The sequence below is a fragment of the Lycorma delicatula genome, chromosome 4 (assembly GCF_047948215.1).
Source record: "Lycorma delicatula isolate Av1 chromosome 4, ASM4794821v1, whole genome shotgun sequence".
NCBI classification, from domain to species: Eukaryota; Metazoa; Arthropoda; class Insecta; order Hemiptera; family Fulgoridae; genus Lycorma; species Lycorma delicatula.
In genome coordinates, this window is record NC_134458.1 from 209,286,770 (window position 1) to 209,302,459 (window position 15,690).

Consider the following 15,690-nt stretch of genomic DNA (forward strand, 5'->3'; position numbering starts at 1 on the left):
AAATTTTCCTCCAATATTTCCATATACATATATATATATATATATATATATATATATATATGGGCACTGATCATATTAATAACTTTTTCAAAATTTGTTAAGGGGGTTGAGGAATATCACGAAAAAACCTATTTCCATTTTCTACAGTCATTTTATAGAAAACTATTAAAGCAAATTTGTTACCACATTGCATAAATAAGTAATCAAAAAACCTTTTTTTCAAAAGATCAACCCTAACCTTTTAAAATTGAAATATATTTTCTGTTGATCTCTCTTCGGTTAAATAATTTTTCAAAACGTTTTTGATTGTACTATACTTCATGTATAAATCTATTAAGAAATGTTTAAACAATTTTTAACTTATAGATCCAGGACCTAAAATGGAGAAAAAAAATTCGCAATGAAAATGTTCGTTAAGTTGTACGACTTGAATGGCGTAGCCGGAAAAGTCATATAATACTTTGCCAGCTTTTTTAACTTAATTTAATTAGATTTTTATTTTTAGTTAAATGACCGGTTTTTTTAAATAAAAATTATATATTTAAGTTTATTTAATATAAATAGTTTTCAAAAAGGAAAAGCTAAAATCAAATTATACCATATTAGGGTTATTATTCTCATAAATTAAAAAAAAATATATAACGATTGTGCACGATAAGTGTACTTTTACTATTATTTTTTTTACGTATTACTATTTTAAGTTATAATACAGAAAAATGTTTATTTTGATGATTTTTCCTATTTTTTGTCGTTAAAGTTTCTATAAAATTAATTAAAGAGATAAATTACATTTAGAAAATAATTTTGTTGAATACTTTTTCGTATTTCTTCATTTCGTAGCCGTACAGAGTGAAATAAAAATGGAAAAAAATTGTCAATATTTGAAACATGTTTTGATCCAAGGATTTGTTAAGAAGTTATTTTCAAAAATAAGTGCGAAAATATGATTTTTTAAACAATTAAAATTTTTTTAACAATTATTAAAACAATTAATAATTTAAAGTCTGACGGTCGGCCTCTGCGTACTTCATCATGAACGATCGTTTGCCCTTCTCGAAATTAACAACGCCACACACATCTAACTTCAGTGTCACTTATAACATTCGGCCTGTAAACGTCACAAATTTGCCTGTGAATTTCAGCAACAGAATTATTTTCTCCCATCATAATTGGGATTATTCCTCGTTTTTCAGAGTCGGCGGGATCACGATTTGCAGCACTCATTGTAGGTGAATGAATATAAAAAATTAACCACAAAATGACTGAAATATTGCTGCTAACAGCTGACTGTTGATTGAAATAACTGATCTATACAAATACCATCTATAACATTACATATATAGGCGGCAAATTCAAAAACTGACTTACTTATAAAACAACCCTCGTATATACGGTGTAGTATAAGTTAATTATAATATAGATTGAAAAAATCAGTTAATTAGATAAAAAAAAATGGATTAATGGAATATATATTGCATCGCTTGCTAAGAGTAAAGGTGTTGTGTAAAAATCATTGATTCATGATAGAAGGGGTAGATAATTTTTGCTTGGATGTACAAAAAGCACTAATCCAGGATGTTTTTTTTAAGTTTAATAAGTAACAGTCCCTGTGATGAACAGAATGTAGATTTCTTATTTATAAATCTTCCAAATTTGAGTAGGTTGGGCGTTCTGGTATTCAACAATGTATTCGTCCCAGTAAAAAGAGCAAAGGGAAACGACGTCGTTCCTCATTTTTCTTAGTAAGCCAAGCAAAGAAAGCTTGTATCTTGATAATGGCTATGATATTACGGAGGTGACTTTTATCTTATTTTAGGTCGCTTACGGTCGTTTTATGATTAACATGCTTATTATATATATATATATATATATATAGCACTTGTTCCGTAAAATTAAGTAACGTATAAGTTCAGGAAAACACATACAAAATTAGATTAGAAAGGGAGTTGTTTGTAATACTTCTGCTTTCGTTTAGTGAGGATTTAACCTTTAAGTAGTTACAAGGAATCTAAATTTAATGTTGATAACATTTGTCCTTATAATATTAGAATGTAAGTTTAAAAGAAAATCACTTTCTATAATCGTTCGGCGAATGTGTGTTAAGTTCCCAAATGACAACGCTTATAGCCTGCTGGACATTAATCACGTCACTCCCAAAAATGGCAGACATCCCCAGAGAATAACAAGAATGCCATGGCAGACTTACTACGTTAAATGAGGAGTGAAGAGGTTTTCTGTTTCTTTCTTCTTTTGTTTAATGTGTATCTTAAATAAGTTGACTTCAATATTTTGGTGTGTAGTCTAGCTAATATTTTTCTATGCCTAGTTAAAAAAATTGTTCTTATTAAATTTCATCATTTATTTACGAAATTTTCAAAAAGTTTAAATTAAATTTACTGCACTCTTTAAGCACGAAGAAAATTATTTAAAAAGAAAAACAATTTATAAGTTACAACTGAAAATTCCTTTTTTTAGTTATTTTCTCTTTTAAGTTTTTTTCTTTATAGGATTGGTTTTGATTCGAATAGGCTCAGTACATAATCCAGTTACATAAGAGTCGGTTGTTGCTAGGGAACAACAAATAACCTTATGAAGCAGTCAACTGATTTAATCCTATTATAACAGAACCAGCAGTATAAATTAAAATCTTCAGACAAATAAAACAATTTTTTCAAACTCTTTTTTTTATCATTTACTCTTAATAAGCAATCATAAACATATAATTTATCTGTTTTTATTTTAATATTACCTTATTATTATTATAATTTTTCTTTGTTACATGGGCATCGACTTCTACGGTCATTAGCCCTCGTCACATTCTTTAAAATAGAGTTTAAAATCACAGCCTGGTTTGTCATTTGTAAGAGTGTAAAGGGCCCTTACACATTATTTAAAACACCAAAATAACAACACAACATTTAAACACTCATATATGTTAGTACACTGAAAACCCTTTCACGGTGTAAAGGGCCCTGACATTAAAATGAACCAGTAAATAAAACACAAAAACAAAATGAAAAACGAAAGTCTTCACAAAACCAACATTAATTAACTACATTCATATTCATAGAATTAAACTACTTCACTTATAGTTCCTTAACACAATTTGCTTATAGACTTGTTAATAGTCTACGGGCGTGTAGATTAGCAACTATTTTTTCTTCTTTTCCAAATTAGCAGGAATATTATTTGTTAGACCGAACCTCTTTCTGAGCTCCTTATGTATAGTACACTCTTCCATTAGATGCTTGACTGTAAGTGTTTTATTACAAACACCGCACATTGGTCTTTCTTCACCGGTTAACAAATATGAAATTGTTATTCTTGTGTGACCGATTCTGAGTCTGGTAACCGCCAGTTGTTCTCGGCGAGTCAGCTTCACGTCGCTCTTCCATGAATATGGAGAAGTTTTAACTGCGTTTAATTTCGTATTTATTCTCCATTCATTACTCCACCTGTTTCTTATTGTATTAAATAATTTTTAACGTCTATTACTCGTACCGGAATTATATCCAAGTTATCACAGACTGTTACTATTTTGGCAGCTTCGTCTGCGCTTTCGTTTCCTGCAATACCAGTATGCCCTGGAGTCCATACAAATACACATCGCCATCCTCGTCGATTTAAAACGTATAAAATGGACAGGATATTTGCAATAAGGACGTCCTTATGTTCTTGTTCCGAATTGCAGTAAGTGCACTAAACGAGTCGGAACATATAAGCACTCTCTCTTCGCAGAAATGTTCCGAGTAGCGAAGAGCTTGCTGTATGGCAATATGTTCTGCCATATAGACACTTGCCATATCTGGCAGTTTCGAAGAATGGGCTTCTTCATTTACATATATGGAGCATCCAACACCGTGTTCGGTTTTACAACCGACAGTATAAATGTTTATGTATTCTTCGTAACTACTGACGATTGGTAGTAATTTCTGTTGGATGATTACTGCTGGCTTCTCTTTTATTTCTCTACGAGATCTACAAGATCCAATCTTGTGTTTACCGCTGGTAACAACCATGGCGATATTTCTCTTGTAGAAATTGCTAAAATCTCTGGTAAAGCAATTTAATATTTTCTAGTCGGTTTGTGATATTATATTCCGGTTGGTCTGGAATAGGTAGCACGATGTTCGTTTAATGCACCCAAATGATGATTGTTGAAAGATTTATTATTTATATGTGTAGGAAAAGCCCATATATTTGCCGCATATCTTAGCGATAGGATTAAATTAAAATTAAATTAAGTGAACTTTTAAATACAAAAGAAGTAGTGTAACTCTTCATTTTTTTATAGAAAAATTGAATTAATCCTTTGCTTTAGAATGTTCAGTTTAAACAAATTTAAAGTTTATAAACTCTTTAATTCGTCTCTACCACATACTTTATTATAGTTTATTGATTATTATCCTAGAAGAACGTTGCAAAGTTTAAAAAGAGTCCAGGATTCTAAGATCATTATTACATTTTATTGAAGAGTAATTAATAACGAATGACATGAAGCTTAGAACCGTTAATGAAAGTTAGATTTTGATAAATAGTGTGTAGTTTAGTTGAGCATTAAAACAAAATTTGAGAACTCCGGTACTATAGAAATAGGTCAGTTAAAATATTCATTTAAAAAATACTTTTAAAAAGTAGACTGCTTGTGAAACATTTTTTATATATATTCGTCGTAATTGGGTACTTGCTTAATAATTAAGTCGGTTTAGAAATATTAACGAAAATTTAAAAAATAATTATTTTAGGTACGACCAGGATAAAATATTTTAGGTAATTATTTTTGGTCGAATCGGGACCAAAATTTAACAAACGTTAGAGCTCATTTAGAATATTTTTTCTGTGTTTTATGAGGTTTTAGTAATCCGTTTTGAAAATATACAATAAAAATCTAAAATAATTAAGCTAATTGTATCCCTATCCCTAATATACCGATCGAAACAACATATATATTAACAACTAGTATATAGTAACAACTTATATAGTATTACTACCGTATTGAATCTCAACTTCCTACGATGCATCTGTAAAAAGTTGAAGAATTTTTAAAAAGAACGAATAGTCGTATCCCCTAGTCTGATCAAAATGTAATGGGCGTCAATATCCCGTGTATAGAAATATTTGAGCCAGATTTCGAGTTTTAATATTTAGGCGGTCCATAGATATTCAACAAAATTCAGGCCACTGTACAATAAATACATCTTTCTGGAATTATCCACTGTTTTAAAATATTTTTCGGATAGAGGGAACAGAGAAACATCGATATTTGCAAAAAACCACCCACAAAAAGTTTTGATCTAACACTTTCTCTTACAGTTAAAGTTGTTGCAGCAAATGTACAACTGTTGCAGAGCAAGGAAAAAGTATTTAATTTTGGTTTTTCTTTAGTTTTTTTTTTAATAAATTGATTTTATTAAACAAGGGTTTATGGTCCAAGAAGAACATAAGAAGCCACAAACTGAGATCAAATAAAGAGATATATTATATAATTAAAGACCTGCAAGTGAAAATAAGCAAACGATAACTAAATTCTATGGACGCTTGGTCTGAATGAACCAATCAAGGCTAAACAAACAGATCTTCAGTAAACTCTGGAATTATAAAGGTCAAGATGACCATGTTAAACAGATGAAAGAAGAGCTCAACAAATTTGGACATTACAGAAAATGATTGTCTAGATTGAAAAGAATACTACAGAAAGAAACTTTTTCAATTAGTTCTTGTAGGTGAAAAGAAAGGACTCAACAGAGGAGATTGAACTGAAGAAAGAAAAGCAAAGCAGTCCAAAAGAATGAAGAATTTCTGGAAGAAAAAAAACACTTCTTGTAATTATATTTGCGTGGTCCTTGAAGGCCTATCCGCGTAAAAAAATGGATTTTTGGAAATAAAATGAAATTTTATGGATTAATAGTGAAGTAAATTGGTAATAAAATACGACTAAGAGTTATTTTTTATTATTATTAATGCGAGTTAAAATTTAAACTCAAAGATTCTAAATATATATACAACATGTTTAGTAAAATGTCAGCTTTTTATGAGTCTTCCTTTTATTTTATGATTTTGACATTTTATTAAATAACCGTATATATATATCAATAGTTGTTATCATTCTAACTTATGCATATTAATTTAGTAAAAACTATTAATAAAATAATTATGAAATATAAATATTAATTTTGTACTGAATTTTTTTTAAAAAGGAAATTATAACTTTTAAACAATAAATCATTATTGATTAATAATAATTAATTTATTGATTTAATAATGAATTCATTAATTGTAACAATAATTTTTTTATCGCTCTATAAGCTATTAATTTTTTTATTAGTCTGCTATAGTTTGTTATAAAAAGAAAAAAAAAACAGAATTTCATAATGGAAAATATATGTAACCGAAAGTTAGTTATGAAAATATTTTCTAAATGCTATTTCACAATAATATGTTAAAAAAAATTCATAACAATAAGACTCATTATAAATGATTTTAACTTAATTTATTATTTATTTATTAGTTTTACTCTATATATATATATATATATATATAAATAAAATAAATTTTTTAAGATAGCAGTAGTAAAAAGTAACGGTTAATTTGTGAATATATAGACTATTGTCATTCTTCCTTGTAGCTCAACACGTGAAACAAGTTGAGGTACCACCGACAGTAACCACTTTTGTTTACTTTTAAATTAATATTTTTATTTTATAACCGATTTGGTGATGAGACTGAATATGCAACTAGTTAACCTGTACTTCGGTGGTTTGATATGTTGATATAAATGGCATTGTATTCAGCTAGTTTTAAATTAAACATTGTTACCGCGTGGTAAATTAACACATTATCTTGATTAATATCTGCTTTTTTGCACCGTGCACAAACAGCCGAATTGATTTTAATGAAACTTGATGAACGAACTTTTTATATTATAAAGTCCAGGAGTAAATCAAACTTTTTGGTGTTTTAAAAAAAAAATATATTCAACGACTCTTTCTTTATTATTAAAAAAACTTCCTTTTGAATAATTTTTTTTACTTCCTCTAATTTCTAAAAAGAATATATTAATTTATAATATGTGTAAAATAAAAGAAAGAAAAAATGTTGTTTCTTATAATTATAATAAAATAAGATAAATGAATTATGAAAAGATATTTCTAAATTTTATGAAATCTGTTACAGGTACGTTTTGTGCGCGATATACTTGGCGATATTTACGAAGAGCATAACGGCTAAACAAAAGTACAATTCATTGTTTTGTTAAAAAATTCAAGGAATTTTCTCTACTTGTTGAAATACCGATTTAGAAAAGAAAGGCAAGGAGTCAAAGAGAATATTACTGCTGCAAGAGCAAGTGTTCGTAAAAATCTAAATTTATCGGTTTCACATCGTTAACAAAAATCGGACCTTTCTTCAACAACAACAACACGACAAATTCTGTGTAATTATGTTGGTCTACAGCCATATAACATTCAACTAACTTAATAATTAAAGCCACGGTAGCAATATTTGCTGATTAGACTATACAGCAGTTCGAAGCGGATCCAAATCTTCAACAAAGAAACATCATTTCAGATGAGACTAATTTTTGACTTAATGAGTTAGTAAACAAGCAAAATTGCCCATTTGGGATGACTGCAACCAACAGACAATTCAGCAGCGACCATTACATCCGAAAAATCACTGTTTAGTGTAAATTATGAGCTGGTGGCATCATAGAGCCATTATTTTTTTAAATGAGCAAGGAGATACTGTTACAGTAAATGGTGAACGCTACCGAGTGACGATTCGTGATTTTTTGTTTGAAAATTTGATAAATGTTTATTTGAATGATATCTGGTTTGATAGAATAGTAACGCATGCCATATAGCTGCTGAAACAATTCAGTTATTGCGTTAAAAGTTTGACGATTCGATAATTTCACGAAATGATAATGTCGATTGGCCACCGAGATCGTGTGATTCGACTCCCTTAGACTTTTTTTTCAACATTTACGTTAAGTCACAAGTCTATAGCGACAACCCACGAACGATTGATTGCTAATAGAGTTTAGTTATTAAAAGTTGTGTAATAATATAGATTTTTTTGTTAATCTTTCAGGATGCATTGAAAAGGTTATTTAACTCTGTAAAATACGTTCAACCTTTTTAGGAGACATATTTTTTTGTTGAAATTTAAATCGGTTACCTCGACACGCTTTGGGAAAAACCTGTTAATTTTTATAATTTAATAGAAGATTTCCAATGAATAAATGTTAAATTGAATTATATTTTAAACACTCGTAGGTAATTTTTTATTTTTAGAATTTAACTGCAGATTTTATAACTAAATTATTATTCCTAGTGTTAGATAAAATGATAACTCAGATTCAGTTTTTTTTTCTATGCACTTCAATACTTTTCTATGTACGTCTTCATGAACTATCATAATTTTAGAGCGTGAACATTTCATCAATTTGTATAATTGCACATTAAATTGATTAATAATAATAATAATTGTTATGCGGATTGTCATTAATCTTGTATCATTACGTGCAAACAGTAACGTGATACAAGCATAAGTCCCTTATCATCATTTGAGAATAAATCTATCAGATTTAAATATGTTAATTAACATCTGTTTAATAATTTTTGACGTTGCAGTTATTTTTTTCTATGACTAACTTTTAATAGATTCAATGTATAATTTATTATAAATAATTAAGCTTAATTTTGCTTAAAAATTTAAGTAAGGTATAAGTAAACTTGTAAAAGGAAATTATTTTCTGCATCCGGAAACTTATACATTCTTTTTTTTACCGTGCAGTTTTTAATGCTTATAGCGCACTACTGATTAATTTTTCTAGAAACGAAATTTTTTTTACAATTAGATACCGTAATCTATGTTAAACATTAATTTAAAATAATTTTATTTATGAATTAAGAAGAATATAATTCATATTATTCCTTTTTAGAATCGTGCAGTTTTTCATTTTATCAATCTTTAAAGTTACATCTCCCAACATCTGAGCTTCTTTCGTAACCATAATAGGTAAATAAATCTTCCAAAGTTTGAGAGTAGTAACATTTAAAGCTTCCCAGATATCTGTTCATATTTTTCTTTCGAGATTCAAGGCCTAATATTTTTTTCACTCTTAACAAAATTATTCCTAAATCTGAACGGAGGGATTGTAACGGGATGATTTTAATATCTGCCGTTTGCTTTATCTTTTTCATCTTTCTAGCTACTCTACTTCTGATATCTGTAGGTGTTCCCACTCACAAATAAATCGACGTCGATCTCTGTCCTCCAATAATTATTCGGCTGTATATATCTATGTAACCGGTACATGTGGATGCGTCCTATTGTGCCACTTTGTATTATCTTGAAAACCCTCTTAAGGTCGTCGAACAAATCACTTCTGGATGTATTTCTTACAGCGAATAAAATAATATTAGTTTACGAACGATACCATTAATTACACTAATTTTATATTTCATTTCCTGATAATATCGCTAAGAGAAAGGATATATTACGGTCCAGTGTAATTCCAAATACTTTGAAGCGGTACGATGTTTGACGATCTCATCGTAGATTCCCACTGTATAAAAGCAGTTTCTGGCTTCTCTATTACGTGATGAAATGATATTATATAAGTCTTCCATAGGTTTGGCTTCAAATAATTTTCTTCATAATATACTGCTAATCTTTCTTTTAGCTTCTTTTTTTAGTTCTTTCAGAAATGTTCGAAGTATCATTCGTATAGGTAATTCACATCACTAAGATATACGTTATTATTTACTGTCTATTCTGGACACGGTTTATATGTATTTAGTAAGTAAGTTATATGTAGTAATATTACTACATATATTCAGAGCGGAAGGTTGATGTTTTAAATATTAGTACTTAAAGATGAGGATTTGAATTTTGTTTTAAATGTAATGCTCATAACGTAATACAGTATTTATACTCTTTGACATCTTGGCTTAATTAAGAACTCTTTTTTTTAGAGAAATATGTATTTAAATAAACTCTATACATTCAGTTTTCTTTTAAAAAAATAAGTATTTATAAGATATTTTTTTAAAATTTAAGTAATTTTAATTAATTTTTGCTTTTATAAACTCCAAAAAAAAGAATAAGAAATTCTAAATTCGATTCGTATGTAAATTTTTTTAAGACTTAGTTACGAGTTAATGCGTTGATTTTAATTACTTTAATTTTTTTATATAGATGAACTTTCACTGAAGAAGTGTAATAGGTTTCTTCCTAGTAACTTAGGTTATGAGTATTAATAATAATAATAATAATAATAATAATAATAATAATAATAATAATAATAATAATAATAATAATAACTCAAAAGAGGGAAGTTCATATAAACATAGGTGATGAAACGCTTCGTTAGCGAGTGTCGGGTAGCGAAAGATTTCGTTTTGATTTCTTCGCCTTCGGTAAAGACACCTGGTTTGTAACTCTTGGAACCTAAACTAAGGTTTAAATTTAGTGCATTTTACATGAAATCTGACCTGAAAAATTGGAAAAAATAGGACCAAAAACTATATTTTTTATATTTTCTAGAAATTTGGAATAAAAAACAGATTGGGTTCTAAAAATACACTGTTTTACGTTTGGTGTAAAATAACTTTATAAAATAGGCAGTACATGCATACGTTTTGTAGAGAATCTGATTCTGAGTAAAATGGTATGAATAAAATCCACATAAACTAAATACAAAACGTATCAATGTGGCAGATTTTAATCAGTGCGGTAAGAAATTCCTCTGGTACTGATGCCCGAGCTACGTTCGGTGTGCTCAATTACGTTTTATTTTTCCCCGATAGGAAGTTGTTATTGCCGATGATGTTCAGGAGTATATGAAGAAGACGGCAATAATCCAGTGGTACGTAAGCCCCGAAAATCGGACGCAAAGGTTCTGCGGCCCGGAATCCTCTTATTTGGAAATTTTTGATAATATTCTCGCTGCGCAGCTCGGAGTTTTCCATTGCAGAACACATAAACAAAGATACCTATTCATTGAAAAATTTGTATGAAATTGTTAGATAATGACATACACGACATTCCTTTGACACATGACATTCCTTTCACTCATGTACCGAAGGGGCAGAAATCAGGACGAAATTTTTCGCCAGCCGACACTCGCGAACGAAACGTTTCTAAGCCGTTTTATATGAAATTTTTTTTATTTTCATCAGTAGAACATGTTCTGAAAGTCAGTTACATTCTTCGTTAAGCACTATGTACATACAACTTATTTGATTATTGTCATCGTTAAAATTGTATTGAATTGTTATAAAGTAATGATACAAATGTTAACATCATCCTAATATTAGAAATGTTATGGATATCAGTTGACTTTAACACATTTAAAATAACCAAATTTGAAATATACAACAATAAACTTTGGATAAATATAACCAGTTTTTCTCTTTAATTGATATCTACTGGCTTTAAATATATATATCAGTTTATTTAATATTCAAATTATAATTTATTGATTAACTTTTTTAATTTTCCTATGTATACTTATAATCTATTCTCCATCAACTAGTGAACAATAAACAATCCTCTACGGCCCAATGAGATGAGGATGATATGTAAACGAGGTTTTCCTTTTGTACAGAACCAGGCCCACCGTTCCTGAGACGTGTGGTTAATTGAGCCCCAACTACCAAAGAACACCGGTATCCACCGTCTAGTATTCAAATCCCTATAAAAGCGACTAACTTTTACTAGGATTTGAATCTCAGAACCTATAACTTCAAAAATCAACTGTTCAGACAGTTGATTTGCGGCGACGAATTAACCACTACCAAACCCCGTAGTTTTACTAATTAATTGTAATCAGTTTGTTGTCTGTTCTTTTTTTTAACTTAATTAATTTAATTTATAACAATAATTTTAATATAAAAAATTATCAGAAACTTTACCTTTACTTTAAGAATATGTATTAGGGTTGAATGTCTCATAAACTTCAGTGGGTTCATAGCAATTAGATCTAGAGGTAATTTAACTTCCTATATAAGAACTAAAAACTCTTTATTTTCTTATAACTCTTCATTTAAAGAAATATATATATATATATATATATATGTATGTATGTGTGTGTGTGTTAAACTATGATACTTAGGTGAAAACTAGAAAAATGTATATTTCTTTTTTTATGGAGGAAGAGCTTTTAAAAATGTATTTTTTAGAATTTTTTTCTATAGTTTATTATAATGCGGTTTTTTCTTTTTGTTTTTTCTATGCTAATTTCGAAATAGTTTTTTTGAATAATTTTAATGAATTAACAGTTTAACATCTTAATTAAATGCATTCTAAAAATATTGACAGTAATTCAAAGATAGCATATGAAGTGATAAACTCTACACAACTAGGTACTGGAATCCATAAAAAGTCAGTAATTCGAATAAAATCAAAAGGTAACAAAAAGTAACATAAGAACAAATGACACCAGAAACATAAACATTAACGTAAATACTTAGATGACGCACAACTCAAGAATGCCTCTTCCTGATTATCACTATTAAATCTTTAGGCCTAATACAAATTGCCGCTTTAATAGTCGATGTCTTCACCGTTGTCCAAGTGGATGGTCTACGTGGTCACGAAGCTTTATTTTATACTTGGTTGCCGATCGATTGAATTCTTCCTGAACGTACGATAACCGTAAGTACTCATGGATTTCGGCGTTCAAAACAAACCGCGGCGCCTGAGTTATGCCTTTCGTAAATTTATTCTGGAAGCGCTAATATTCTCTATATTGTTGGTACTTCCCGTATCCCAAAGTTGGATTCCTCATGTGCAAATAAAATAAACTTCTAAGTAAAGTTTTTTCTGTATCTAAAAGTTTTCTTTATCGAAAAACTGGAAAAATAAAAGATGACATAGGGACTTTTTTCATTGCAATTTGAACATTTTTAAAAATAGTTAAATCAGTATATTATTTTTTTTTTTTATAATGCTGCCTTAATTTATTCTAAACATACTTTTTTAAAATTGATCCGTAAAACATTGTTTATTCATTGTTGATTTTATTTTCATCGTATTTTATTTTTGTATTTATTAGTTCTGTTATATCATCGTATTAGTGGGTTCTATCAGTATAGTTCTAGAAAAAAAAAAAATTAATTTATACGGTTAGTTTAAATACTATAATTTTTTCTACGCATAATACTCTTAAGAAATCGTATAAAATATACTGCGTCTTACATAGATGCGGAAAGATTTCACGACATATTCTACAAATTAAAAGAAAGAAAGTTCTTCATAAAAACATTGATCCGGAAACTTCTTGTTTTCGAGTTTTAGCTTGCGAAAAATTATGCCCCGATTTCTGCTTCGAGGATAAAATTTAGCCGTACGAAATTCTTGGAACTAAATTTAAAGATTATCGACCCGAAGAATCGAATGAAATATGTCCTAGAAATAAATATCTGCTACTGTTTTGGTAAGTTATTGTAGAACTAAAAAAAATTGGTTACACAAAACACAATTTCGTAGGTTTGACGTTTAATAAGTTCGTTATATTACTAGTAAACAAATAACATTTTGCGTAGAGAATTTATTCTGATAAAATCCTGGTTGGTTGTTCAAATAATTTCAGGTTTACGGTTTGGATAAAACGGTTTATACTTCTGCTATTTTATTTTTTAATAAATAGACGTGTACGCATTTATTCGTATTTTTGAGAAAGGTTTTTAAATATTAATTTCTTGTGCTAATTGGTTTTAAGAGTTATCGGGGTAAGATAAACGTATATAAATGCTCCTGAATATTATTCCCTTTCTTTTAGGATACTTAACACGTAAAAAGTTTGGCGGTATTTTGATCCTTATAATCTACAAGATATACGGTTTCGATTTGAAACCCTTATTTAAACTAGCAGGGGTATGGTTAACTAAATGCTTACAGTTGCTTTTGTAGAAGGAGTTTAAGGAGTAAAATTAATGGTAAATTTTGCTTACGTAATATTTCTATAATTATCAAATAGTTTTAATTAAAGTATGTTTAGCAGTAATAATAATAACAACGATAAATTCCAATTGTTATTTTTATTATCCTGTTTTATGTACTGGAAACAGGGGTATAAATAAAATTATATTAAAAAAAACTCATTGGACTTCGATTAACATATGCTGTAAATCGGTTAACTGTTTAGATGTTGTTTAATTTCGGTCTACTTTTTAATGATTTATTGTTATTACAAAAGTAATATGACAGGCATAAATATTTAATGTAGTGTAAAGCAGTGAGTGAGTTTATGATCTGTGTACATCGGTACGGGAAGATAGAAACCGTTATGCTATGCACTGAGGCACCCTTTAGGTGGTCTTTCCCACACTGTTCTATTTAATCATTTTTTTCCTCGCTTTTTATTTTAACTCTGCTTTAAACCATATGGTGTTCATTTTAAAAAAATCGACATTATATTTAATTTATAAATATTTACTTTAAGTAATTAATGTATTGTTAAGGAATATATAACTTATATTTAAATAGATTTTTTTATTCGTAAAACGAATAAAAAATATCGAAAATATCCCTACTTTATTTATTCATTTTTTCTTTTGTTGCAGTTCCTTGAATTGTATGATTTCATTTTTTAAACAATCCGATGACAAAAATAAAACGTGCGCAAATACACCTTTATGAATAAAATTGTTTATTTTTGTCGAGTTCACTTCATAGAAATATTTTATAAGTTAAAATATATTTTTAGTTTTATTTCATAATACAAACTATATAAATAATAATCCAAAAATGGATCTATAAAATGTACTACAATTGTCAAATTCTAGAAATATTATTTTCCCCCTAATTAAGTGTACTTTCTTTTTATTTTTACTTTATTTTATTTTTATTATTTATAATTTTACTGGTTTCTCCTTCAACCGTTCCTGTTTTCGATTCTCAGTAAGGATAACATTGTTTCATCATTTCATTCTCGTTACCATAATCGGATGAATATTTGTAGAGTGAATAAATAAGTAATGAACGCTATATATAATACGTTAATATCTATTTAGTTAAATGAAATTAAACATTAAGTTTTTGTGTTTTTTAAATAGTTAAAAAAATATAACTAAGAATCAAGATGACTTCTCAATATTATAATAAAAAATAATTGAATTTATTAACAGGTTTTATCAAGAGGTTTAATAAATATTGTTTAATTCCTGAGGAAAATGTGATATAAATAAGGTAAAAGTATTATTAAAAAAAATTAATTTTCGCAATAAAATTTTAATTATTGTAAATTATTAGACGAAAAAAATTCTTCATTAATTATAATTATTTATTTATATAATTTTTTTTCTGAAGTTTATTCGAAGATGATTTCTATTTTTATTTAAGCAGCTGCTATTCTTTTCTTTTTTTTTTTAATAAATACAACGCTTTTTTATATGGAACCTTTCTCTTGTTTTGAATACTTCGGAAATACAATATTTTAAGGTTTTTATTAAGCTGTATAAAAGGATTGAAATTCTTTTAATAGTTTCCTAATTATAAATTTTTTCTCAGGCTTTTTAATTTTACAGGTAAGCATTACAAATTCATTTATTCTAATAATAATTTTATTTATATTATTATTATTTTTCATTATTAATTTATTCTAGTAATAAATTATATTATCCTGTAGTATATTTTAAAACAAAATTCATAATAATTTATTTTTTTTTTTATTAAAGATTT

General features: G+C 28.0%; 1 protein-coding gene across 1 annotated transcript in view; it reads left to right on the top strand.

The window, feature by feature from the left end:
- LOC142324255 (uncharacterized) overlaps positions 1-15,690 on the top strand; it is a 244,338-nt gene that overhangs the window by 153,928 nt on the left and 74,720 nt on the right. The window lies entirely within an intron of this gene.